At 45.6% G+C, this 25,393-nt stretch overlaps 1 long non-coding RNA gene across 1 annotated transcript; it reads left to right on the top strand.

Moving 5' to 3' along the window:
• Nucleotides 1–335: 335 nt before the first annotated feature.
• On the top strand, nt 336–16,893 carry LOC309529783. Its single transcript, XR_014218452.1, has 3 exons — nt 336–771; nt 3,000–3,129; nt 16,758–16,893. It is a non-coding gene; the product is annotated as an uncharacterized lncRNA (long non-coding RNA).
• Nucleotides 16,894–25,393: the final 8,500 nt, after the last annotated feature.

The following is a 25,393-nucleotide window of genomic DNA, read 5'->3' as shown; positions in this document are numbered from 1 at the left end:
ATGCATAAGTGCAGAAACCCGGAGGTAACCCATTCCGGTATTTCTGGGTTCGGTGCGGTCCACAACCCGAAAACACGCAACCCACAGCGTTCGTAACCCGAGGTATGACTGTAGATCATTGGCCTGAGTGGCAGGTTTTTCTTATGGTCTTAAAGCACATGGGAAGGGGAATTTTGCTGCATTTCAGGCCATCTGTGTTTACATAGCCCAAGCCCAAGAATTTGTTTTCAGTGCCAAGCTGAATGGGGCTCATGGTCCTTCCATCCCTGATGACCCAACAAGCCTTCCTTTGTTTTAGGCATATAAAATAGAATGGAAGGAGCAGCAGAGCAGGGCGGACGGAGACTTTCTGCTGCCTTGTTAAACAATTGGGGGTCAATAAATCAGCCATGAATCTACCAGGATGTACTCAGTGACTTGGCTGGGTGCTTTTTCCTGGTTTTGCACCCTCTAGGTCTTACCACGGGCCAAAACATCTAATCTCTGCATCTCTCCATATCATTTCAAGAAACACACTGTGCTTAGGGTGGGATTTGCAGCCCCATCTTCCTTCAGGGCATGGTGACAACTTGCTGGACTTCTTAAGGAAGTGGGAGTAAACAGTTTCCCAAGGATCCTACAAATATGGGAAGCTCAGCTCTCCCAACCCTGACAACCTTTGCCCTTGTAGCCCTGCAGTGAGCCTTTCTGCATCCATCCATCCTCACTGAGCCATGAAGATCCTTCACCTGTTCTGGGCTGTCCTGTCTTTGCTGCTGCTGACTGCTTCAGGTAAGGAATGGAGAGGAAGGAGGGCGAATGCTGTTCCGCTTATGTTCTGCATAGGAAAAGCTAACATAACAATGAAGCCTGACCAGGAAAAGGGGCAAAAGAGGACACAGGTTTGCAGGAAATGTGCATGTGCTGATTTATGCGTAAAGATACACATTTAGTCATGATTGACAGGTCACAGATTTTGGATTTCTGGGACCATACATACACACCAGCTCCCAGAGAGGAGCTTGCAGACATTTTGCTCTTTCCTAGTTCTTTCTAGTAAAGGTAAAGGTACCCCTGCCTATCAGGGTCAGTCGTGACCGACTCTAGGGTTGCGTGCTCATCTCGCTCAAGAGGTCAGGAGCCGGCACTGTCCGAAGACACTTCCGGGTCATGTGGCCAGCGTGACGAAGCTGCATCCGGCGAACCAGCACCAGCGCTGCACACGGAAACACCGTTTACCTTCCCACTAGAAAGTGGTCCCTATTTATCCACTTGCACTTAGGGGTGCTTTCGAACTGCTAGGTTGGCAGGAGCTGGGACTGAACGACGGGAGCTCACCCCACCGCTGGGATTCAAACTGCTGACCTTTCAATCAGCAAGTCCTAGGCTCTGTGGTTTAACCCACAGCGCCACCCGCGTCCCCATAGTTCTTTCTAAATTTAATTTAATTGTGCAATGAAGTCTCTGATCCGTTTCCAAAAAAAGCCGGCGTTTGTCCACAGACAGCTTTCCGGGTCATGTGACCAGCATAACTAAACTGCTTCTGGCACAACGCAACACCGTGACAAGTGCCAGAGTGCACGGAAACGCCCACAAATTAAAAGATTAAAACTTCCAATAATTCTCATTATACTACTTATGTAGGGACGCGGGTGGCACTGTGGGTTAAATGAAGGGGAAATGTGTGTGCGTCCTATGGTGCGATTGCAGGCTTTCGCTGAAGCCTGGAGAGCGAGAGGGGTCGGTGCGCAAGCTCCCAGAGCGATGCCAAAGCTGCGCGCAGCTTCGGCATGGCTCTGGGTCCCGTTCTGGGGCAGGGGGAAGCTCGGGCTTCCCCCGCCCCAGCCCCGCGCCTGGCGGGGGGGAATAATTTTTTTTTTTGCCTTTATTTCCCCCCCAAATCTAGGTGCGTCCTATGGACCGGTGTGTCCAATAGTGCGAAAAATACGGTATACCCCGCCCATCTGGCTGGGCTTCCCCAGCCACTCTGGGCGGCTTCAAAAAGAATATTAAAATACTATAATACATCAAACATTAAAAGCTTCCCGAAACCTAGGACTTGCCGGTTTGAATCCCCTCGATAGGGTGGGCTCCCATTGCTCGGTCCCAGCTCCTGCCCACCTAGCACTTCAAAAGCACGTCAAAGTGCAAGTAGATAAATAGGTACAGCTCCAGCGGGAAGGTAAACAGCATTTCTGTGCACTGCTCTGGTTCGCCAGAAGCAGCTTAGTCATGCTGGCCACATGACCCAGAAGCTGTATGCCGGCCAATAAAGCGAGATGACTGCCGCAACCCCAGAGTCGGTCACGACTGGACCTAATGGTCAGGGGTCCCTTTACCCTTCACCTTTACTACTTATGTTATCTGTATCCCTTGTACAGATTTATATTATTTTATTTTGTATATAGACATATAATCCACTATTACATTTTGAATAATTCTTGGTTGTCAGTATCACTCTATTTCTGCAAGTATCTTATTGTCCGTGCAGTAAGTTTTCAAGTATTCTTTATATATTTAACATTCCCTAAATACCTTTTGGTTTGACATTCCTCTAAGTTTTCCAGTCAATTTTTCTAGTTGCAGGTATTCTATCTTAAGAATTTGCCACTCTGTGATCGTTGGTAAGGTTTCATTTTTCCAATTTCTTGCCACTGTTATTCTGGCTGCTGTAACTGCGTACATAAACAATGGTCTTTATTATTACTATTATTATTATTATTATTATTATTATTATTATTATTATTATTATTATTATTTCCATCGGTAGTATTCCTAATAGAAAAATTTCTGGATTTTTTTAGAAATGTAAATTTGAATAGTTTTTTTTTTAAAATTCACTGTAAATGTTGTTCCAAAATTCACAGATCACCTCACAATTTCACCACATACAGAAATATGATCCTGTATCTTTTTTGCATATCCAACATAATGTTTCCCATCCTGAAGTTTCCCTTCCCTTACCTCCACTTCTGAATTTGCAATGGACAGGGATCTTTTTTGTTTCTCCTTTTGCAAAGGATTTGCCGAGGAAGACCCAAATCTTGGACCAGATTGCTATAAGAGAGGCAGCACTTGCAAATCTAACAAGTGTCCCAAAGGAATGATTCAAGATGGAATGTGCAACATGAGAAAGATATGTTGCAAGAGGTAAAAAGAGCTCAAACAAGGGGCCGGAGATGAACTTAAATATTATTATATTCTTAACATTTTCATACCATACTTATTTTCATATTTCCACTTACACTTTATTATTTTCCAGTTTGTACATCTTAATATCTATGTTATTAATTGTAAGTGTTAAATCGAACCCTGCTAGCGAGTCCACTTCTTTGCAGTTTTTCTGTAGGCAGAGCATAAGTGATTCCCAGTCTCTATTGTCCTTATCTCTAAGTTTCCCAGTCAACTTCGCCAGCATATTCCATCAGTTTTTCTTGCCATTCTTCTTTAGTTGGTATCTTGTCATCTTTCCATTTTTGGGCTGGTAAAATCCTAGCCACTGTTGTAACGTACACGAATCGCATCTTTCACTCTTTTGGCAAGTCTTGACGTGCAATGCCTAGCAAGAAAGCTTCTGGTTTTTTAACAGATGTTATCTCAAACATTTTTTTTTCATTTGGTTATAAATCATTTCCCCAAAGTTTTTGGTTATTTTACAGTTCCACCACATATGAATAAATGTGCTTTCCTTTTCTTTACACTTCCGAAACTTATTGGAGCCTGTTCTATACATTTTAGCCATTTTTACAGCAGTGATATACCATCTGTACATCATTTTCATATACAGTGGTACCTCGGGTTAAGTACTTAATTCGTTCTGGAGGTCTGTTCTTAACCTGAAACTGTTCTTAACCTGAAACACCACTTTAGCTAATGGGGCCTCTTGCTGCTGCTGTGCCGCTGGAGCACAATTTCTGTTCTCATCCTGAAGCAAAGTTCTTGACCTGAAGCACTATTTCTGGGTTAGTGGAGTCTGTAACCTGAAGCGTATGTAACCCAAGGTACCACTGTAATTCTCTTTCAACAATATACAATCAGCAAATGTTAAGTTTGCTTTCCATAATTTTCCCCAGTCTTCCATTTGTATATTATGTCCTAAATCTTGTTTCTACATCATCCTTTAGACCTATGATGCATATTTTATTTTACCTACTTATTTTACCTACTCGGCATCAAAATGATCTGGGACCTATGCTGTTGCATTCTTAGTCTAACTTGTTTTGGCTCATCAATTCCCTGTTCTATCGTTTAACATTCTTCCGAGTTCCTCAGCCTTCCTTTCTATGATTGTAATTTTGACAGATTCCAGGTGATATGGAAGTAACTTGGGGGTTTTTGTTCTTGTTTTTGTTTGCTTGTTTTTAAGTGCTCCTTAAGCATTGATGCCAGCTTACACAGGACCCTTTGAAAATTGGGAGATGCTCCCTTACTTTGAGAGCAACTGGATCCTGCTGCATCCCCAGCTGGAGTCTCCTCCTTCTCCAGCAAAGCATCCAGATCAGAAAGAGGAAGCCTTTGCAATATTCTCATTGGTTGTATGTGCTTCTCCCTTGCAATAAAAGCAAATTAAAAAGCCACATTGCCTCTGCTTCTGATTTTTAGCTCACATTTCTCCTAATTCTGCAATGTAGTACTCTAAACTTGTATTACGTATATATATAACAATGTGTATAGTTGGTGAAGGTGGGCATGAATATGGCAATAATAATAAGTATAATAACAACAATTGTTACTATTTATACTATTTATCTGACTGGGTTGTCTCAGCCATTCTTCCCCAGCATCCTATTAACAAATATTGTTTCACAAAAATATGCATCTTATGCAAAATTTTATAAAAAACATGCAGCAGAAAAAGGCATCAGGGAAGGAAGGAAGGAAGGAAGGAAGGAAGGAAGGAAGGAAAATGTTTCCCTTTGGTGGATGCATTTCACTTATTTATTTATTTTTAAAGAGGAGATCTCGCAGGTCTCAGTGTTCATTGTGTGGTACTCTGTTGTAAGTTCTATATTTTTAACCTGAACAACAAGGTGAACATTATTATTTTTGATAATAATAATAATAATAATAATAATAATAATAATAATAATTTATTATTTGTACCACACCCAGTCTGGGCAGCTTCCAACAAAGATTTAAAATACATTAAAACTTCCCTGAACATGGCTGCCTTCAGATGTCTTCTAAATGTTAGGTAGTTGTTTATCTCTTTGACATCTGATGGGAGGGCATTCCACAGGGCGGGCACCACTATTGAGAAGGCCCTCTGCCTGGTTCCCTGTAGCTTTGCTTCTCACAATGAGGGATCCGCCAGAAGGCCCTCGGCACTGGAACTCAGAGTCCAGGCAGAACAATAGGGGTAGAGACGCTCCTTCAGGTCTACTGGGCTGAGGCCGTTTAGGGCTTTAAAGGTCAACACCAACACTTTGAATTGTGCTCTGAAATGGACTGGGAGCCAATGTAGGTCTTTCAAGACCGGTGTTATATGGTCTCTGCGGCCGCTCCCAGTCACCAGTCTAGCTGCCACATTCTGGATTAGTTGTAGTTTCCGGGTCACCTTCAATGGTAGCCCCACGTAGAGCGCATTGCAGTAGTCTAAGCATGAGATAACCAGAGCATGCACCACTCTGGCGAGACAGTCTGCTGGCAGGTAGGGTCTCAGCCTGCGTACTAGATGGAGCTGGTAGACAACTGCCCTGGATACAGAGTTGACCTGCGCCTCCATGGACAGCTGTGAGTCCAAAATGACTTACTGTCTTTATGATAGCATAAGCCAACCTCCCTCATCCTAGTGGCTTGCGTTAGCCGGATCCTCAGTGAATCTATTTATTACTTCTTTATTTTAAAAATTACATTAAAAAATACAGCAAGCTGCTATACAATTTACAAATTTACAGCCGCTTTGATGAAAGCAAAATTGCAGTTACTATTGACGAAAGCATCAATCAATCTGCATGTCCTCCAAGTGTTGCTATTTTCCAGGGACAGCCCAGGATTTACAAAAGCCGTCCTGGTTTCTGATTTGATCCCAGAAAGTCCTGCTTTTCCTTAGGAGGTCTCTCTTTTTATCATAGAAATGTGGGAGTGTATGGAGTTACACAACCCCCGAGCTAAGGAGATAAGTAACTCTACAAGCCTTTGAAGACACCTGAAGGCAGATCTGCATAGGAAAGTTGTTGGTTTTTTAACTGTTTATGGTTTTATTATGTTTTATACTTGTCTGGGGCAACCCAGTCAAACAGAACGGTTGGAAGAGTATAAGATTGAATTTCAACGCTGAACTTTTTGCTGTTAGGAAAGTGATGGGAACATGTACAAAACATATGATTAATGGGAAGACATGCAATCAACTGGTTGGAAAAAAATGCCCCTCTCCTCTTCTTCTGACCCCATGCTCTTCTGGGGTTCTCCTGGCCCCCTGAACACAATAAAAATGATTTCTGGAGGGGCATTTTATGCAGCCTTTATTGAGCATTAGTCATAATTTGTTCTCTGGGAGGTTATACAACCATGAGCATTCATCCTCCGTTCATTTGGATTTTCTTGCCTGCAGTCACTGTCCTTAAAATTGTGGGTTTCCCTTATAGTGGATTTGTTAAACTAGTGCAATAATGTGTTTTACCCACTTTCAATGTGCAAACCTAAAGTTTCTATATACACTTAATTATTTTGTAATTGAGTGCAAACCAATGTGCAAACCTAAAGTTTCTATATACGCTTAATTATTTTTAAATTGAGTGTAGAAAAAATCAAAGTAGTTTACAAAATCAATCCCTCCTAGAAAATACTGACAGAATGGAAGAAACCTCCTTTTTTTTTTAATCAGTGAAATATTGACAGAGCAGTTAATTGCTTTTTTTTGAGGTGGGGGGTGGGAAAGGACATACATCTCGCTTTATTGGCCGAGGGAGCTGGCGTACAGCTTCCGGGTCATGTGGCCAGCATGACTAAGCCGCTTTCTGGTGAACCAGAGCAGCGCACGGAAACGCCGTTTACCTTCCCGCCAGAGTGGTACCTATTTGTCTACTTGCACTTTGACATGCTTTCGTACTGCTAGGTGGGCAGGAGCAGGGACCGCGCAACGGGAGCTCATCCCGTTGCGGGTATTCAAACCACCAACCTTCTGATCGGCAAGTCCTAGGCTCTGTGGTTTAACCCACAGCGCCACCTGCGTCCCTGAAGTCCTTGTTGGCCTACTACAAATCAGCCATGGATCTAACAGGAAGTACTCAGTGACTCAGCTGGGTGCTTTTTTCCTGGTTTTGCATCCTCTGCATCTTGCCAGCAGCCAAGACCTCTTATTTCTTCATATCTACATCTTGTTCCGGGGAGGACTTGCCAAAGGCTCAGCAGAGTGCAGTGAGCTCGTAATGTCCAATTTTTGAAGACGCAACACCGGGAGATGCATCTTCCATGCTGTGCTCATTGGCAAGTCACATGACCCATGCCTCACTCTCCCCCCCCCCGCCCACAAAGGCACTTTTTGAGGGGCAAGATCATGCCTTAAACCCAAAAATGCACTTGGCAGGTATGTGAGCTAAGATATGCCTCAAATAAAGGCTCTTTAGTCCTCCTCATTGGACTGTTCTGGGGGATCCTCACATCTCTGCAACAGCTTATACAAAGCCCTGCCTCTGAAGATGGCGCAGAATCTTCATTTGTTGCAGAATTCAGCCCCCAGATTGTTCACCAGGATAAAATAGTTTGAGCATATTAAACTGATCCTGCCCCAGCTGCCAATTAGTTTCCAAGTGGAATGTGAAATGTGTTTTGTGTTCTCCTCTTAGACTTTTATACAGTGAACCATCCTGAGATCCTACAACTACAAATGCTCCTGCCAGGCTATTATACAAAAACATGAATTTGGATCACTGTGTGCAGTTCTGGCCAAAACTCCTGTAAAAGGATATTGTGGAGTTGGAAAGGGTGCAGAAAAGGGCAATCGCAATGATCAAGGACATCAAGCAACCACCTTAGGAAGAATTGATTATTGGGAGAGTTACCACCAAAGCAATCAGCATCCATTTCATAGAAGGCATTGGGTTGTCCATGGTGAGAACCTCACTGCTTTTCAGCTTATTAATGTGTACGTAGCCCAAGCCCAGGAAATTGTTTTCAGTACCAGAACATAATGGAGCTAATGGTCCTTCCATAGAAAAATTCACTCTTGGTTACCCTCCAAGCTTTCTTTATCTGAGGCATAAAGTTTAGATGGAAGGGACAGCAGACCATGGAGGATGGACACTCTGTGCTGTTCTCTTAAACAATTGAGATTCAAAGGCCCGTATCAAACTGCTGCATATCAGCCATGGATCCAGCAGGACGTACTCAGTGTCTCAGTTGGGTGCTGTTTCCTGTTTCTGCATCCTCCAGGTCTCGCCACAGGCCAAAACCTCTCATCTCTCCTTCTCATTCTAGGGGACACACTGTGCTTATGGCTTGGCTAGTGGCCCCACCTTCCTTTAGGGCATGGCGATGACTTGCTAGACTTTGCTGAGAAGTGGGAGGAAACAGCTTCCTAAGGGGCTACAAATATGGGAAGCTCAGTGCTTCCAACCCCAACGACCATCTGCCTTGTAGCCCAACATTGAGCCTCGCTCTATCAGTCCATCATCACCAAGCCATGAAGGTCCTGTTCTGGGCTGTCCTATCTCTGCTGCTGTTGGCTTCATGTAAGGGGTGGAGAAAAAGAAAAAGAGATTCCACACAAATGACCACTCCTGTTAGGGACCAGGCTGAGGAGAGCTACTCTGATGAGGAATAGTGGGAGCCTCCCCCTCCCCCTGCTCCTAATCAGGATCCTGAAGCTGCCCAGGAGCAGTGGAGCAGTATAGATTTGGAGCAGTGGTTTGCAGAGGGACATAGTTTGGAAGACAACAGCTGGGCAGAACTGAGTGGGGAACAGCCAGGAGAAGAAGAAGAAGGGGAGAAAGAGAATTAACAGACTCCCTTTCGCTGGAAAGTGTCCAAGCGCTCAGTCCAAGGTCAAGGAGAGCAGAGAAGGTAGCTACACAGAAGGCCAAATGGTCGCGAGATCACGTTGCCAGATGAGGAAGTGACGGGGGTGGCTCAGGGGGAAGTGGGTGGAAACCTTAACTGGAAGCACCTTTCCTCCGAAAATGGAGTCTTCATTCATTCACTGTGAACATTAAATTCTCTTTAACTGGTAAGAGACTATTTTTGCTTTGTTCTGCTTATCCACGGCCAAAGGGAGGGAGGAACCATTTTCCCGGAAGCCTGACATAACCCAACAAGCTTTCATCTATGGTAGGCATGCAACTTAGAATGGCAGGGGCAGCTGAGCAGGCAAGACAGAGGCTTCTTGCTGCCCCATTAAGCCGTTGGGAGTCAGAAGTCCATATTGGTGTTCATCAACCATGAATCTACCAGGATGTACTCAGTGACTCAGATGGGTCATTGAGTACAACCTGGAGGGTGTACTGAGTACTTTTTCCTTGTTTTGCATCCATAAGACCTCTTTACACGCCAAAACCTCTAATCCTGACATCTCTCCTTCTTGTTCTGGGAAGCACAGTGTGCTTATAGCTGGGTCAGCAACCCCACTGTCCTTCAGGGCATGGTGATAGCAAGCAGTGATAGCAAGCATTGCTGCTTCCAACTGCAGAAACAGAGCCTGGACTAGATGGACTATGATCTGATCCAGCAAGCTCTTCTTGCGTTCTTCTGTTTTAGGTAGGGAGAGAGATGACCTTGCTGCGTTTCAGGCTGCTAAAGTGTAATAGCCCGATGCCAGGAATTTGTTTTCACTATCAGAACTGAATGGAACTTATGGTCCTTCCATAGGAAAAAGAAACACTGGTTAACCCTTGCCCTACCCCAGTGTTATAGACATATACAGTGGTGCCTCGCAAGATGAAATTAATTCGTTCCGCAAGTCTCTTCGTCTTGCGAGTTTTTCGTCTTGCGATGCACGGTTTCCCATAGGAATGCATTGAAAATCAATTAATGCGTTCCTAGGGAAACCGCCTTCAGACAGACTGTCCCCGGACCTCGTCTGAAGGCTGGGGGGGGGCAAGGGCTTTTCTTCCCACCCCCAGCATTTTAAAAAACCCCGGGACAGCGGAGGACTTCTCCGCTGTCCGGGCGATCTTAAAATGCTGGCGGGCGGCATTTTAAAATCGCCCGGGACAGCGGAGGACTTCTCCGCTGTCCGGGGCGATTTAAAAGCCCCTGGGAAGGCAGGCAGGGGGGGACAAAGACTTTCGCCCCCCCACCCGCCTTCAGAAGGTGTTCCCGCCCCCCGCCCAGCTTCGGAGCAGTGCTCCAGAGCCCGGCGGCGGGGGCAGGTGTTCCCTCCCCCCTGCCCCGCTTCGGAGCAGCGTTCCGAAGCGGGGCGGTGTTGGCAGGTGTTCCCTCCCCCCCGCCCGGCTTCGGAGCACCGGGAGAAGCGATCTCCCCGCAGCCCCTTGCTTCAAAAGAGGTCCGGGGGCAGCGGGAAGCGCTTCCCGCTGTCCCCGGACCTCTTTTGAAGCAAGGGGCGGTGGGGAGAAGATCGCTTCTCCCCGCCGCCCCTTGCTTCAAAAGAGAAGACCCGCTGTCCCCGGGGCAAGCTTCGTTTTGCGAAGCAAGCCCATAGGGAAATTCGTCTTGCGAGGCAACTCGAAAACGAAAAAACCATTCGTTTTGCGAGTTTTTCATCTCGCGAGGCGTTCGTCTTGCGGGGTACCACTGTAATCTGGAATGGAAGGAGCAGAAGAGCAGGGAGGGCAAATGCTTTTTGCTGCCCTAACAACTGGGGATCCGAAGACCTTGTTAAAGGTAAAGGTAAAGGTAAAGGGACCCCTGACCATTAGGTCCAGTCATGGCCGACTCGACTGGTATTCCTGATAGAAAAATTTCTGGGGTTTTTTAGAAATGTAAATTTGAATACTTTTTAAATTCACTGTAAATGTTGTTCCAAAATTCACGGATAACCTCACAATTTCACCACATACAGAAATATGATCCTGTATCTTTTTTGCATATCCAACATAATGTTTCCCATCCTGAAGTTTCCCTTCCCTTACCTCCACTTCTGAATTTGCAATGGACAGGGATCTTTTTTGTTTCTCCTTTTGCAAAGGATTTGCTGAGGAAGACCCAAATCTTGGACCAGATTGCTATAAGAGAGGCAGCACTTGCAAATCTAACAAGTGTCCCAAAGGAATGATTCAAGATGGAATGTGCAACATGAAAAAGATATGTTGCAAGAGGTAAAAAGAGCTCAAACAAGGGGCCGGAGATGAACTTAAATATTATTATATTCTTAACATTTTCATACCATACTTATTTTCATATTTCCACTTACACTTTATTATTTTCCCGTTTGTACATCTTAATTTCTATGTTATTAATTGTAAGTGTTAAATCGAACCCTGCTAGCGAGTCCACTTCTTTGCAGTTTTTCTGTAGGCAGAGCATAAATGATTCCCAGTCTCTATTGTCCTTATCTCTAAGTTTCCCAGTCAACTTCGCCAGCATATTCCATCAAGTTTTTCTTGCCATTCTTCTTTAGTTGGTATCTTGTCATCTTTCCATTTCTGGGCTGGTAAAATCCTAGCCACTGTTGTAACGTACCACTGTTGTAACGTACACGAATCGCATCTTCCACTCACTGTTGTAACGTACCACTGTTGTAACGTACACGAATCGCATCTTCCACTCTTTTGGCAATCGCATCTTCCACTCTTTTGGCAAGTCTTGACCTGTAATGCCTAGCAAGAAAGCTTCTGGTTTTTTAACAGATGTCATCTTAAACATTTTTTTTTCATTTGGTTATTGTGATGGGACAATGAGCTGCTTGTGCGTAAAATCCAAGTCCCTCAGAGTTTGGTCAAACTTGCAAACCTCTGTCTGTAACGGAGCCCCTTAAATATGGCTCCATCAGTCGCTAGCAGATTCCGACAGTGGTTGCTTTCGGAATCGTTTCCAACATAAAAGCTCCTTAACGGAAACACGTCTTCTGGACTCTCTGCGTGACAGTTTCCGGCGAGGAGTGGGTGTCCCTACAGGAGGTCCTGAAACCTCCCCACTGTTTTCGCTGGAGGTGTCTCTGAGCCATCCCTCCAGCTCCCTTTCCCTCAGCTCACCTCCTCTCCCCCTACTGGTTCCCTCTTCAGCTGCTGAGTCTCTCCCAACCTGTGTGAGCCCTTTCACCTCCCTTCCTTCCGATGGCAGTTCCCTGACATCCACCTCCCCTCCAGGGCCCCCTTCACCCCCTCCCGCCCCCTCCTCTATGGGCGGTGAGGAGGCAAAACCCCGGAAGGAACTTCCTTCATCTTCCAATGTCTCGAACACTTCTCTCCACCTGTTGCGGTTCCTGGTCTCGAAGTACTCCTCCTCCTCAGAGTCCATCTCCCCTTCCCCTTCCGAGTCCGTGAATCCCTCCAACTCCTCCTCCTCATCGGTGGTCCCAAAGTATTCCCTCCGGAACCTCTCCACAGGCTGAGGTTTCCTTGGGAACCTTTGATGGAACGTTTCTATCAATACCTCGTCATTGATATCTTCTGCCATTACCCAAGTGTTTTCTGACTCCGGTTCTCATTCCCACGCTACCAAATACTCCACCTGATCCCCCTTCCACCTGGCGTCGAGGATTTCTGCCACATGGCTGCTGCATTCCCTTTCTTCTATGACCGGTCCCAGAGTGGACATCCCTTCTCGTCCCCCCTCATACGGTGACAGTAACGACCTGTGAAATACTGGGTGCAGTTTCATGTGGTTGGGTAACCAGAGCCTGAAATCCACTGGGTTGAGTTGTTGAATGACCTCAAAGGGACCCAATCTCCTGGGTCTTAATTTCTTACAACCTCCTTTGAACGGCAACCCTTGGGTTGACAGCCACACCCGATCTCCCACCCTTATGGTTTCACCTTCCCTTCGGTTCTTGTCTGCCTGCCTCTTATATTCTTCCTTCGCCCTTTCTAAGTTGAGTTGGAGCTGACGATGGATTGCTTCCATTTCTTCTACAAAATGCTCGGCTGCCGGGATGCTCCATCTCTCCCCTCCTCCCCCTGGGAATGCCCTGGGATGACACCCATAATTAGCCAAGAAGGGGCTCATCCCTGTGGACACATTCTCTGCATTGTTGTAGGCAAATTCCGCCAGCGCCAACTTTTCTACCCAGTCATTCTCTCTGTCATTGACATAACACCTCAGGTATTGCTGGAGGACACCGTTTGCTCTTTCCGTGGTTTCAGGGTGCCGGGCAGTCGAAAAGTTGACCTCCACCTGCATTAAGCTCATGAGCTTCCTCCAGAACCTGGAAGTAAATTGTTTTCCTCTGTCTGAGACCACCCTCAATGGCACCCCGTGCAACCTAAAAATGTGTTCTACAAATAACTTCGCTGTCTCTTCCGCCGTGACTGCATGCGAGCAGGCTACAAAGTGGCACATCTTTGTTAGTAGGTCTACCACCACCATGGTGGCTGTTTTCCCCTTGGACTTCGGCAGATCAGTCATAAAATCTATCGACACTGCCTCCCAAGGTCGTTCTGGGGTTGGTAAGGGTTCTAATAGCCCCGCCGGTGCCCTCCTCTCCCCTTTGGCTCGCTGGCATTGCTCACACCCTCTTACATACTCCCGTACATCTTCCCTCACCTTAGGCCACCAAAATTCCCTGGTGACCAACCACATGGTTTTGTGTTGTCCAAAATGCCCCGCCGTGGGGCTGTCGTGCAACTGCTTGAGTACCCTCCCCCTTAAGTCTCCTTCGGGGATGTACAGTGCCCCTTTGTAATACAAAGCTCCATTTCTTTCCTCGAAACCCCCTGGTTACTCTCCCTCACCCCTAAGACCTCTGAGCTTATTCTGGGCGTATTCATCATTCTCTGTTTCCTCTACCAGTTCTCTTTGCCCCACCAATGCTGCCCCACACACCCAGCGGTCCTCTGGGATGACATGTCTCTCTTCAGGTGCCCCCTCCCCTTCCAAATATTCAGGTTTGCGTGAGAGAGTGTCCGCCCTAACATTTTCTGGACCTGGCACATAACAAATTTCAAAGTGGAATTTGGAGAACTCCTGGGCCCATCTCACTTGCCGTTGGTTGAGCACTCGTGCCATTCTCCAATACTCTAAGTTCTTGTGGTCCGTGCACACTTGCACCTTATGTTGTGCCCCAATTGTGCCTCCATCTCCTGAATGCTTCATGAATGGCTAGTAGTTCGCGGTCATACACCGTGTAGTTCCTCTCGGATTTGTTCAGCTTTCGCGGAAAAAAGGCACACGGTCTCCACTCCGACTTCTCCTTCCCAGGCTGCAGAAGCACCGAACCCACAGCCCGCTCTGATGCGTCCGTTTCCACTCGCATCGGTTTTTGTAAATCCACATGCAGGAGCTGTTCTTCCGAAGCGAACGCCCTTTTCAGTTCCTCAAAAGCTCGCTCCGCCTCCGCCGTCCAAACGAATTTCCTCTTACTGCTGAGACAGTCCGTGATGGGAGCCATCAAGTGGGCAAAATTTCTGATGAACTTCCGATAGAAGTTTCCAAATCCAAGGAATCTTTGCACATCCTTCCTTGTTTTCGGTGTTTTCCATTCCAGTACCACTTGAACCTTGCCAGGATCCATGGCCAATCCCTTGTCCGACAAGCGGTACCCCAGGAATTCCACCTCCTTGGCATGAAACTGACACTTCTCTAGCTTCACCCACAGCTGATTGGCTTGCAGTCTGCCCAACACTTCCCTGACGTCTTTTACATGCTGCTCCTCATTCTCTGAATATACTAACACGTCATCTAAGAAGGCCACACAATTCTTGTAAAGCAAAGGCCCCAGGACGTGGTTCATAAACGATTGAAAGCACGCGGAGCCTGCTTGTAGGCCGAAGGGCATAACTAAATATTCAAATGCCCCCAAAGGGGTGAACATGGTGGTTTTCCATTCACCCCCCTTCCTTATTCGTATCAGGTTGTACGCCCCCCTCAGGTCCAGTTTAGTAAAAATCTTTCCCTTCCTGACCCTTGTCAAAATGTCATCAATTCTGGGCATCGGGAAAGTCACTGGTTCTGACACTGCATTTAAGGCCCTGAAATCCACTACAAGTCTAGGTTTGACCGTGTTTTTTTTGTCCACAAAAAACACTGGGCTGCCCCCCACCGCCCTGGACTCTCTGATGAACCCTCTCTTCAGGTTCTTGTCAATGAACTCCCTTAGCTCAATATCGCTGGCAAACATAAGATCCATGGCACGAAAAAACTTCCTCGTGTCCTTCAGGATGTCATTATTCGTTGCCATCAGGGGCCTCACCCAGTCTTTCGCCCCCTTTTCGAGATGCCCAATCACAGAAGCCACTCGCGATTCCTCATCGGGAAAGTCATCAAACTGCAGATCAAGGGCATATTGCATCTCTGTCCTAAAGGCATGATAGTCCTTGGGCTCCCCCCCCAAAAAAACTTCTGCACCAATCCTGGCAAAGTTCTGGCGAGCGGGGTGGTTTTCCCCTTCTCTGCATCTTGAGCCCTCCTCTCCTCGAGCCTCGCCGTCTGCAGCGCTAGCTGGACCTCCAACGCCCGGTACCTTTCTTCCAGGCTTGGACCCGCTCCAGCTCCTGCTTCTCTGGTTCCGGCTGGGTTGCTCATGATGCCTTCTCCTGCACAAGCTGCTCACGGAGACTGTCGGAATGCTGTGATGGAACAATGAGCTGCTTGTGCGTAAAATCCAAGTCCCTCAGAGTTTGGTCAAACTTGCAAACCTCTGTCTGTAACGGAGCCCCTTAAACATGGCTCCGTCAGTCGCTAGCAGATTCCGACAGTGGTTGCTTTCGGAATCGTTTCCAACATAAAAGCTCCTTAACAGAAACACGTCTTCTGGACTCTCTGCGTGACAGTTTCCGGCGAGGAGTGGGTGTCCCTACAGGAGGTCCTGAAACCTCCCCACTGTTTTCGCTGGAGGTGTCTCTGAGCCATCCCTCTAGCTCCCTTTCCCTCAGCTCACCTCCTCTCCCCCTACTGGTTCCCTCTTCAGCTGCTGAGTCTCTCCCAACCTGTGTGAGACCTTTCACCTCCCTTCCTTCCGATGGCAGTTCCCTGACAGTTATAAATCATTTTCCCAAAGTTTTTGGTTATTTTACAATTCCACCACATATGAATAAATGTGCCTTCCTTTTCTTTACACTTCCAAAACTTATTGGAGCATGTTCTATACATTTTAGCCATTTTTACAGCAGTGATATACCATCTGTACATCATTTTCATATACAGTGGTACCTCGGGTAAGTACTTAATTCGTTCTGGAGGTCTGTTCTTAACCTGAAACTGTTCTTAACCTGAAGCACCACTTTAGCTAATGGGGCCTCTTGCTGCTGCTGTGCCGCTGGAGCACAATTTCTGTTCTCATTCTGAAGCAAAGTTCTTAACCTGAAGCACTATTTCTGGGTTAGTGGAGTCTGTAACCTGAAGCGTATGTAACCCGAGGTACTACTCAAATTCTCTTTCAACAGTGTACAATCAGCAAATGTTAAGTTCGCTTTCCATAATTTTCCCCAGTCTTCCATTTGTATATTATGTCCTAAATCTTGTTTCTACATCATCCTTTAGACCTATGATGCATATTTTATTTTACCTCATTATTTTACCTACTCGGCATCAAAATGATCTGGGACCTATGCTGTTGCATTCTTAGTCTAACTTGTTTTGGCTCATCAATTCCCTGTTCTATCGTTTAACATTCTTCCGAGTTCCTCAGCCTTCCTTTCTATGATTGTAATTTTGACATCAGATTCCAGGTGATATGGAAGTAACTGGGGGTTTTTTGCTCTTGTTTTTGTTTGCTTGTTTTTAAGTGTCCCTAAACATTGATGCCAGCTTACACAGGACCCTTTGAAAATTGGGAGATGCTCCCTTACTTTGAGAGCAACTGGATCCTGCTGCATCCCCAGTTGGAGTCTCCTCCTTCTCCAGCAAAGCATCCAGATCAGAAAGAGGAAGCCTTTGCAATACTCTCATTGGTTGTATGTGCTTCTCCCTCGCAATAAAAGCAAATTAAAAAGCCACATTGCCTCTGCTTCTGATTTTTAGCTCACATTTCTCCTAATTCTGCAATGCAGTACTCTAACCTTATATCATCTATATATAATAATGCATATAGTTGGTGAAAGTGGGCATGAATATGGCAATAATAATAATAAGTATAATAACAACAATTGTTACTATTTATACTATTTATCTGACTGGGTTGTCTCAGCCATTCTGCCCCAGCATCCTATTAACGAATATTGCTTCACAAAAAGATGCATCTTATGCAAAATTTTATACAAACATGCAGCAGAGAAAGGCATCAGGGAAGGAAGGAAGGAAGGAAGGAAGGAAGGAAGGAAGGAAGGAAGGAAGGAAGGAAGGAAAATGTTTCCCTTTGGTGGATGTATTTCACTTATTTATTTATTTATTTATTTATTTATTTAAAAAGAGGAGATCTCGCAGGTCTCCCTGTTCATTGTGTGGTACTCTGTTGGAAGTCCTATATTTTTAACATGAACAACAAGGTGAACATTAACGCCTTCCTGTCCTTATGATAGCATAAGCCAACCTCCCTCATCCTAGTGGCTTGCGTTAGCCGGATCCTCAGTGAATATATTTAGTACTTCTTTATTTAAACAATTTCATTAAAAAATACAGCAAGCTGCTATACAATTTACAAAATTGCAGTCACTATTGACGAAAGCATCAATCAATCTGCATGCCCTCCAAGGGCTGCTATTTTCCAGGGACAGACAGCCCAGGATTTACAAAAGCCATCCAGAATGTCCTGCTTTTCCTTAGGAGGTCTCTCTTTTTATCTTAGAAATGTGGGAGGGTATGGAGTTACGCAGGTGGTGCTGTGGGTTAAACCACAGAGCCTAGGACTTGCCAAGCAGAAGGTCGGCGGTTCGAATCCCTGCGACGGGGTGAGCTCCCGTTGCTTGGTCCCAGCTCCTGCCAACCTAGCAGTTCGAAAGCACATCAAAGGGCAAGTAGATAAATAGGTACCGCTCCGGCGGGAAGGTAAACAGCGTTTCCGTGTGCTGCTCTCGTTCGCCAGAAGTGGCTTAGTCATGCTGGCCACATGACCCGGAAGCTACACGCTGGCTCCCTTGGCCAATAAAGCGAGATGAGCGCCGCAACCCCAGAGTCGGTCACGACTGGACCTAATGGTCAGGGGTCCCTTTACCTTTACCTTTTTATAGAGTTACGCAACCCCTTAGCTAAGGAGACAAGTAACTCTACAACCTTTTGAAGACATCTGAAGGCAGATCTGCATAGGAAAGGGTTTTGTTGTTGTTTTTACTGTTTAAGGTTTTAATATGTTTTTATATGTGTCTGAAGCAACCCAGTCAAACAGAACGGTTGGAAGAGTACAAAATTGAATTCCAACCCTGAACTTTTGGCTGTCAGGAAAGTGATGTGAACATGTACAAAACATATGATTAACGGGAAGACATGCAATCAAGTGGTAGGAAAAAAATGCCCCTCTCCTCTGGCTTTGGCTGGGGAGGGCGGGATATAAATAAATTATTATTATTATTATTATTATTATTATTATTATTATTATTATTATTCTGACCCCATGCTCTTCTGGGGTTCTCCTGGCCCCCTGAACACAATAAAAATGATTTCTGGAGGGGCATTTTATGCAGCCTTTATTGAGCATTAGTCATAATTTGTTCTCTGGGAGGTTATACAGCCGTGAGCATTCATCCTCCGTTCATTTGGATTTTCTTGCCTGCAGTCACTGTCCTAAAAATTGTGGGTTTCCCTTATAGTGGATTTGTTAAACTAGTGCAATAATGTGTTTTACCCACTTTCAATGTGCAAACCTAAAGTTTCTATATACACTTAATTATTTTTTAATTGAGTGCAAACCAATGTGCAAACCTAAAGTTTCCATATACACTTAATTATATTTAAATTGAGTGCAGAAAAAATCAAAGTGGTTTACAAAATCAATCCCTCCTGGAAAATACTGACAGAGTGGAAGATCCTTTTTTTTTTTAATCAGTGAAATATTGACAGAACAGTTCATTGTTTTGTTTTTTTTTAGGGGGGAGAGAAGAGGACATACATTTAGCCCTGTCTGACTGGCATTATTGGGTAGAAATCACCATTAAAGATGACAATTGCTTTCTCTTGCTTTGACCTATAGAGTTTGCATTTTTGTGGTTGTCTTTATTAATTCATCTCTTGCCCTCCGAACAATGTTCCTCTTTTATGCATTGCTTTTCACCTCCATAATAAATGGGCCTGGTTTTCAAATCCCTCTGTGCATGTCTTTTGCAATGAGCTGCCAACCACAGCAGAGAACATTCTCCCATGTCCTCCCTAGGCCAGGCAGCTGGTTGTGACAGAATGTCAGGAAAAATGGAAAGAGAGTTGAATGGAAAGAAGCAGGAACCCTCATCCTCCCAGAAAGCCATTCACTGATGTCAAGCCCCCTTCAGAAGCACCAGATGGAGGTCAGAACATCTAGAGAAGGTGTGGGCCAACTTCAGCCTTGTGGGATCTTCACTGGTTTTTACTGGAATCCTGAGATCATAGAATCATAGAACGGTAGAGTTGGAAGGGGCCCAAGAGTCATCTTCTTCTTCTTCTTTTATTGGCTTAAAAAAAAAATTATACAGACAGCAAAACAAAGAAGCCTAAATTAACATAGCCTTCTACCAATAAGAAACAATAATAACTATTAGATAAAGGTAAAGGGATAATAAAACTTTTATTGGTGACAGCAGCCACGAAATAAAAAAAACGCCTGCTTCTTGGGAGAAAAGCAATGACAAACCTAGACAGCATCTTAAAAAGTAGAGACATCACCTTGCCAACAAAGGTCCGTATAGTAAAAGCTATGGTTTTCCCAGTAGTGATGTATGGAAGTGAAAGCTGGACCATAAAGAAGGCTGATCGCCGAAGAATTGATGCTTTTGAATTATGGTGCTGGAGGAGACTCTTGAGAGTCCCATGGACTGCAAGATGACCAAACGCATCCATTCTTAAGGAAATCAGCCCTGAGTGCTCACTGGAAGGACAGATCGTGAAGCTGAGGCTCCAATACTTTGGCCACGTCATGAGAAGAGAAGACTCCCTGGAAAAGACCCTGATGTTGGGAAAGATAGAGGGCACAAGGAGAAGGGGACGACAGAGGGCGAGGTGGTTGGATAGTGTTCTCGAAGCTACAAACATGAGTCTCACCAAACTGCGGGAGACAGTGGAAGACAGGAGTGCCTGGTGTGCTATGGTCCATGGGATTACGAAGAGTCGGACACGACTAAAAGACTAAACAACAACAACATCAGCCCTACATGTTAAGTATATCTGAGCAAGGGCTACAACACTAGAAGATAAGAAGAGGCTGTAATATTTGCAAAAGGAGATGGGGAAAAACTCAGGTGCCTTTCCTTGGTACTATTGCACTCAGCGTCTGCATGGGGGAGGCGGGAAGATAGTTAACTGTTTGAAACCACGTCAGGAATTTTAACCCATCAGCACTAAGAAGCAGTACTGGCTCAAGATGTTTGGCTGCCTGGGATGAACCAAAAATTGTGCACCACCATCATGAAGTCCAGTCATGGCTGGGATTACATCAAAGAGAACAGCCAAATGGAGGAGAGCAGTCTCCTCCAAAGGCACCATGATATTCATGTGCTCCTTGTAAGCTGTGATTCAGCTCAGCATTATATATGAACATGGCGAGGAAAGGGAGGGAAACTTCACTCAACCCTCAACCCCATGCATAATCTCTTCCTTTTCTCTTAATCTGCCATAGCCATGATGTCCACCACAGCTTCCCAAGGAGCCAACAAGTATGGGAAGCTCAGCCCTCCGAACCCTAAGAACCTAAGACAGTAGGAAGAGTCTTCTGGACCATGACCATGGACCTTCAGGACTTCTAGTGTTATGAGAGAGGGAGAAAAATGTTTCTCTATCCCCTTTTCCCATTGCCAGCATAGCTTCACTAACTTCTATCATTTCACCTCTTGAAGACAGGAGTGCCTGGTGTTCTCTGGTCCATGGGGTCACAAAGAGTTGGACACGACTGAAAGACTAAACAACATTTCACCTCTAACTCACCTTTTCATACATAAACAGCATAAGCATTTTCCATGCGATTTCTGCCCCTATAATCTTCAACTTTCCTCTAAGCTATAGATGCTGCAACCTTTCTTCATACAGAAGTTGCTCCATTCCTTTCATTGTTTTGGTTGCCCTTTTCCAAACTTTTTCCAACTATTTGATACCCTTTTTCAGGTGAGGAGAACTGTACACATTATTCCAAATGCAGACACTTCATAGATTTGTATAATGGCATTATAGTACCAGTAGTTTTATTTTTGATTCCTTTCCTCATGGTTCCTCATGGTTACCCATCCATCACAGCTTACCTTTATTTTTAGGCATATAACGTGGAATAGAAGGAGCAACAGAGCAGGGAGAATGGCTACTTTTGGCTGCACTGCTGAACATCTGGGAGTCAGAAGACCTTATTGATCTACTGCAAATCAGCAAGGAATCTCCCAGGAGGTACTCAGTGACTCAACTGGGTGCTCCCCCCCCCCCCGGTTATGCATGCTTCACATCTTTCCACAGGCCAAGGCCTTTTATCTCTTCATGTCTACATCTTGTTCCGGGGAGGACATGCCAAAGGACTCAGCAGAGCGCAGTGACCTCATAATGTCCAATTTTTGGAGACGCAAAACTGGGACATGCATCTTCTGTGCTGCGCTCATTGGCAAGTCACATGACCAGGGGCGCCGACTTATAAAAAATATTGGGGGGGCCCATACCGGGGTCCTGCCGCTGGTTCGCTCGGGTAGCCGGGAGAACGCAGTTCGAGGTGGCGGTGTTGGGGAGAGACCCTCGCTCAGGGCGCCACTAGACTTGGCGGCCGGCGGCCTATCTGGGGGGTTTTGGAGCGTATTTCGGCGGAGCGATTGGGGAGGAGGGGGCTTGTTGCCGGATTCTTCAGCTGAGCCGGAGATCCGCTGCTGGGGGTCCCTGGGCCGAGTTGTGAGCATGGCCTGCTGAAGGGAGATCCAGCCGATTGCGCGACGGGGACGGCCGGGGCTCTCCGGCTAGGGCGCGTGGCTGGCTGGCTGGTGAGGGAGCAGGTGGGGAGGAGGCGGGGGTCCTCACTCTCTTAGGAAACGCACCCGCGCGCCCGATTGCCACGAAGTCCGAAGGGTGCGTGTGTGGAATTAAAAAGCAAAAACGAGATACGGGCAGGGCAGGCAAAGAGTTTTCTGCAAGAGGATGGAGGGCAGGTTGAAGAGAAAATCACTCAGGATGAGACAGTCAAATCAGCCATGATAAAATGGGCTCAGGATATTGGGTATAACATCATGTTTGAGGACTGGGAAAGGTTATGGACCACCGGAATGAAATTCACGGCATGTAATGCCTTGAAGGAAAATATTATGAAAATGATTTATAGGTGGTACATGACCCCAGTCAAGCTTGCAAAAATATATCACCTGTCTGATAATAAATGTTGGAAATGTAAGGAGGCTGAAGGGACATTCTTTCACCTCTGGTGGACTTTTCCAAAAGTGAAGGCCTTCTGGGAAATGATCTATAATGAGTTAAAAAAGGTATTTAAGTATACCTTTCCCAAGAAACCAGAGGCCTTCCTCTTGGGCATTGTTGGCCAGAAAGTGTTAAAGAAGGATAGAACTTTCTTTATGTATGCAACTACAGCAGCAAGAATACTTATCGCAAAATATTGGAAGACACAAGATTTGCCCACACTGGAAGAGTGGCAGACGCAATTGATGGACTACATGGAACTGGCTGAAATGACTGGCAGAATCCGAGATTTGGGAGAAGAAACAACGGAAGAGGACTGGAAAAAATTTAAGGACTATTTACAAAAACAATATAAGTTGTATGAATGTTAAAAATTTACACGATTCGGAAACTATAGCTTCAGCAATTAGATTTGGGAAACAGGAAATTATATTTTAAGTAAGAAAAGGTCAAAATCTAAGGTAATACTATGTTTAATTTAAGATATAAGTAACTGATGAAAGGTATGTTAAATTTAGAGGTATAGTATTTGAAAAGTACAAAATAAGGTACGAAACAAGGTAATAATTTGCTGATATCTTTATTATAAAGAATGCAGGGTAAGGGAGATGCGAGGAAGTCCAGTTAGTTATATAAAAAATGTGTTGCATGGTTGGTTTTCTTTTCTTCTTTTTCTTCTTTTCTTTTTCTTGTTCTTTTACTTTTTTCTTCAGTGTATGTTTCTAACTTTGTATTTGAAAACTTAATAAAATATTTATAAAAAAAGAAGAAGAGAAAATCCTTTCGCTTTTCTGGGGCGCAGGGAAGTCTCAGAGCCGGAGGTTGGGGAAGGGACCCCCTTTGCTCTGCCCTCTTCTCCCGTCTTACATTCGCATGGGGGTCCCCGCCCGAGCTTGCCTGGCCACCGGGCCACACAAGGGCCGCGCTCTACGCGGCGCACCTTGCTAGCCGCGCAGCTGTCCTCCGCGGCTGTGGAGGGGCCCTGCGCCGGTGCCCAGCCCCTCTGGGCGCCTGCTGCGCTGCCAATGACAAGCGGGCGACGTCGCGGGCGGGGAAGGCGTCGCTTTCTTTCCCGATCCTTCATCCTCCCAGTCTTCCAGCCCTTTTTTGGGTTGGAAGCTCGTCTCGTTCGCCCTTCTCCTTTCTTCACCCTGCGCGCAATTTTCCTCCCTCGTCTCCCTCCCCATTTCTCCTTCCTTCCTTCCTGACTGACTGACGGGCTCGGGTTCGGGCTTCGGCTCAGGCTCGGGCTTCGGCTCGGGCTCAGGCTCAGGCTCGGGCTCGGGCAGCCACAGCGTCGGCGGTGTTGGCGATCGGCGGCGCGGGGGGATGGCCCTCCCGGGGGAGCCGGCGCTGCTCAATGGGGTTGCCAAGGAGACAGGGCGCCCTATAAAAGCCGCGGACGCGCCCACCGCCGCCCGAGATTATTGGGGGGGCTGAGCCCCCCCAAACGAATTTTTGAGGGGGCTCGGGCCCCCTCAAGCCCCATGGAGTCGGCGCCTATGCACATGACCCAAAGGCAGGATTTTGCCCTACACCCAAAGATCCAATTGGCAGTTATACGAGCCAGAATATGCCACAAATAAAGGCTCTTTAGTAACTAGACCTGCCAGCGCTTGTACACCCCTGTAAATTCTCAGAAGAAAATGGGTTTGTAGACTTTGGCCCCTTTGGAAGAAGTAAAGGTAAAGGTACCCCTGCCTGTACGGGCCAGTCATGTCCGACTATAGGGTTGCGCGCTCATCTCGCTTAAGAGGCCAGGAGCCAGCAACGTCGGAAGACACTTCCGGGTCACGTGGCAGCGTGACGAAGCTGCAGCTGGCAAGCCAGCACCAGCGCCACACACAGAAACACCGTTTACCTTCCCGCTAGAAAGCGGTACCTATTTATCTACTTGCACTTAGGGGTGCTTTCGAACTGCTAGGTGGGCAGGAGCTGGGACCGAACAACGGGAGCTCACCCTGCCGCAGGGATTCGAACCGCCAACCTTTCGATCAGCAGGTCCTAGGCACTGAGGTTTTACCCACAGCGCCACCCGCGTCCCTAAGAAGTGCTACATATCAATTTCATAACTAAGATAAATTGTTGCTGGTGAAGTTTCTTTTGTTCTTTATTCCCCCTTTCTTTTTTTATATATAATTTTTTAATTAGTTTTTTCAACATTTCATTTTCAACAGTAATTAAACATACTTTTACATATTTTTCAAATTTTTGACTTCCATCAATCCTGTCTGAAAATTTTCCAATCTAATCTCTCAATATGCATTTCTTATCTTCCCTATTACATTTCAAACTCATACCCAATATCTCTATCTTTTTCTACTTTGTAACACTTCGTATATTTCTCCTTACAAAACTTCTTGTAGTCTGACTAGCGTAATTTGTTGATTACAGTTGCTCTTCAAATAATTCATATACTTCTTCCAATCTTCTGTAAATCTCTGGTACCGCAGGTTTAAAATCCTTCCTGTCATTTTGTCCAATTCTGCATAGTCCATTAATTTCGTCTGCCATTCTTCTTTCGTCGGAATTTATTCTTGTTTCCATTTCTGGGCTAACAATACTCTTGCAGCATTTGTTGCATATAAAAACAATTTAATATCTTGTCTGTTAATGTCCTGGCCTATAATACCAAGTAAAAATGCTTCTGGTTTTTTTTAAAAAATGTATATTTCAATATCTTTTTCATCTCATTATATATCATTTCCAAAAAGTTCTTTACTGAAGTTTCTTTTGTTCTCTGTTTTAGCTAACCAACCACCACTTGCCTCCGGGATCCTCCATTGAACCCCCTTTCCCTCACTTTCTCGTTTTTCCAATCTTAATCCGAGTTCTCCACATTTTCACAGAAATATTTTCAGCGGCCATTTTGCCTAAAACAAACATTTCCCTGTTTCTTTTGCAAAATAGTATTCCCTAATATAACACA

Source organism: Podarcis vaucheri, assembly GCF_965113315.1.
Source record: "Podarcis vaucheri genome assembly, chromosome: 3".
Taxonomy (NCBI): domain Eukaryota; kingdom Metazoa; phylum Chordata; class Lepidosauria; order Squamata; family Lacertidae; genus Podarcis; species Podarcis vaucheri.
This window is presented reverse-complemented; position numbering and strand designations above follow the sequence as displayed.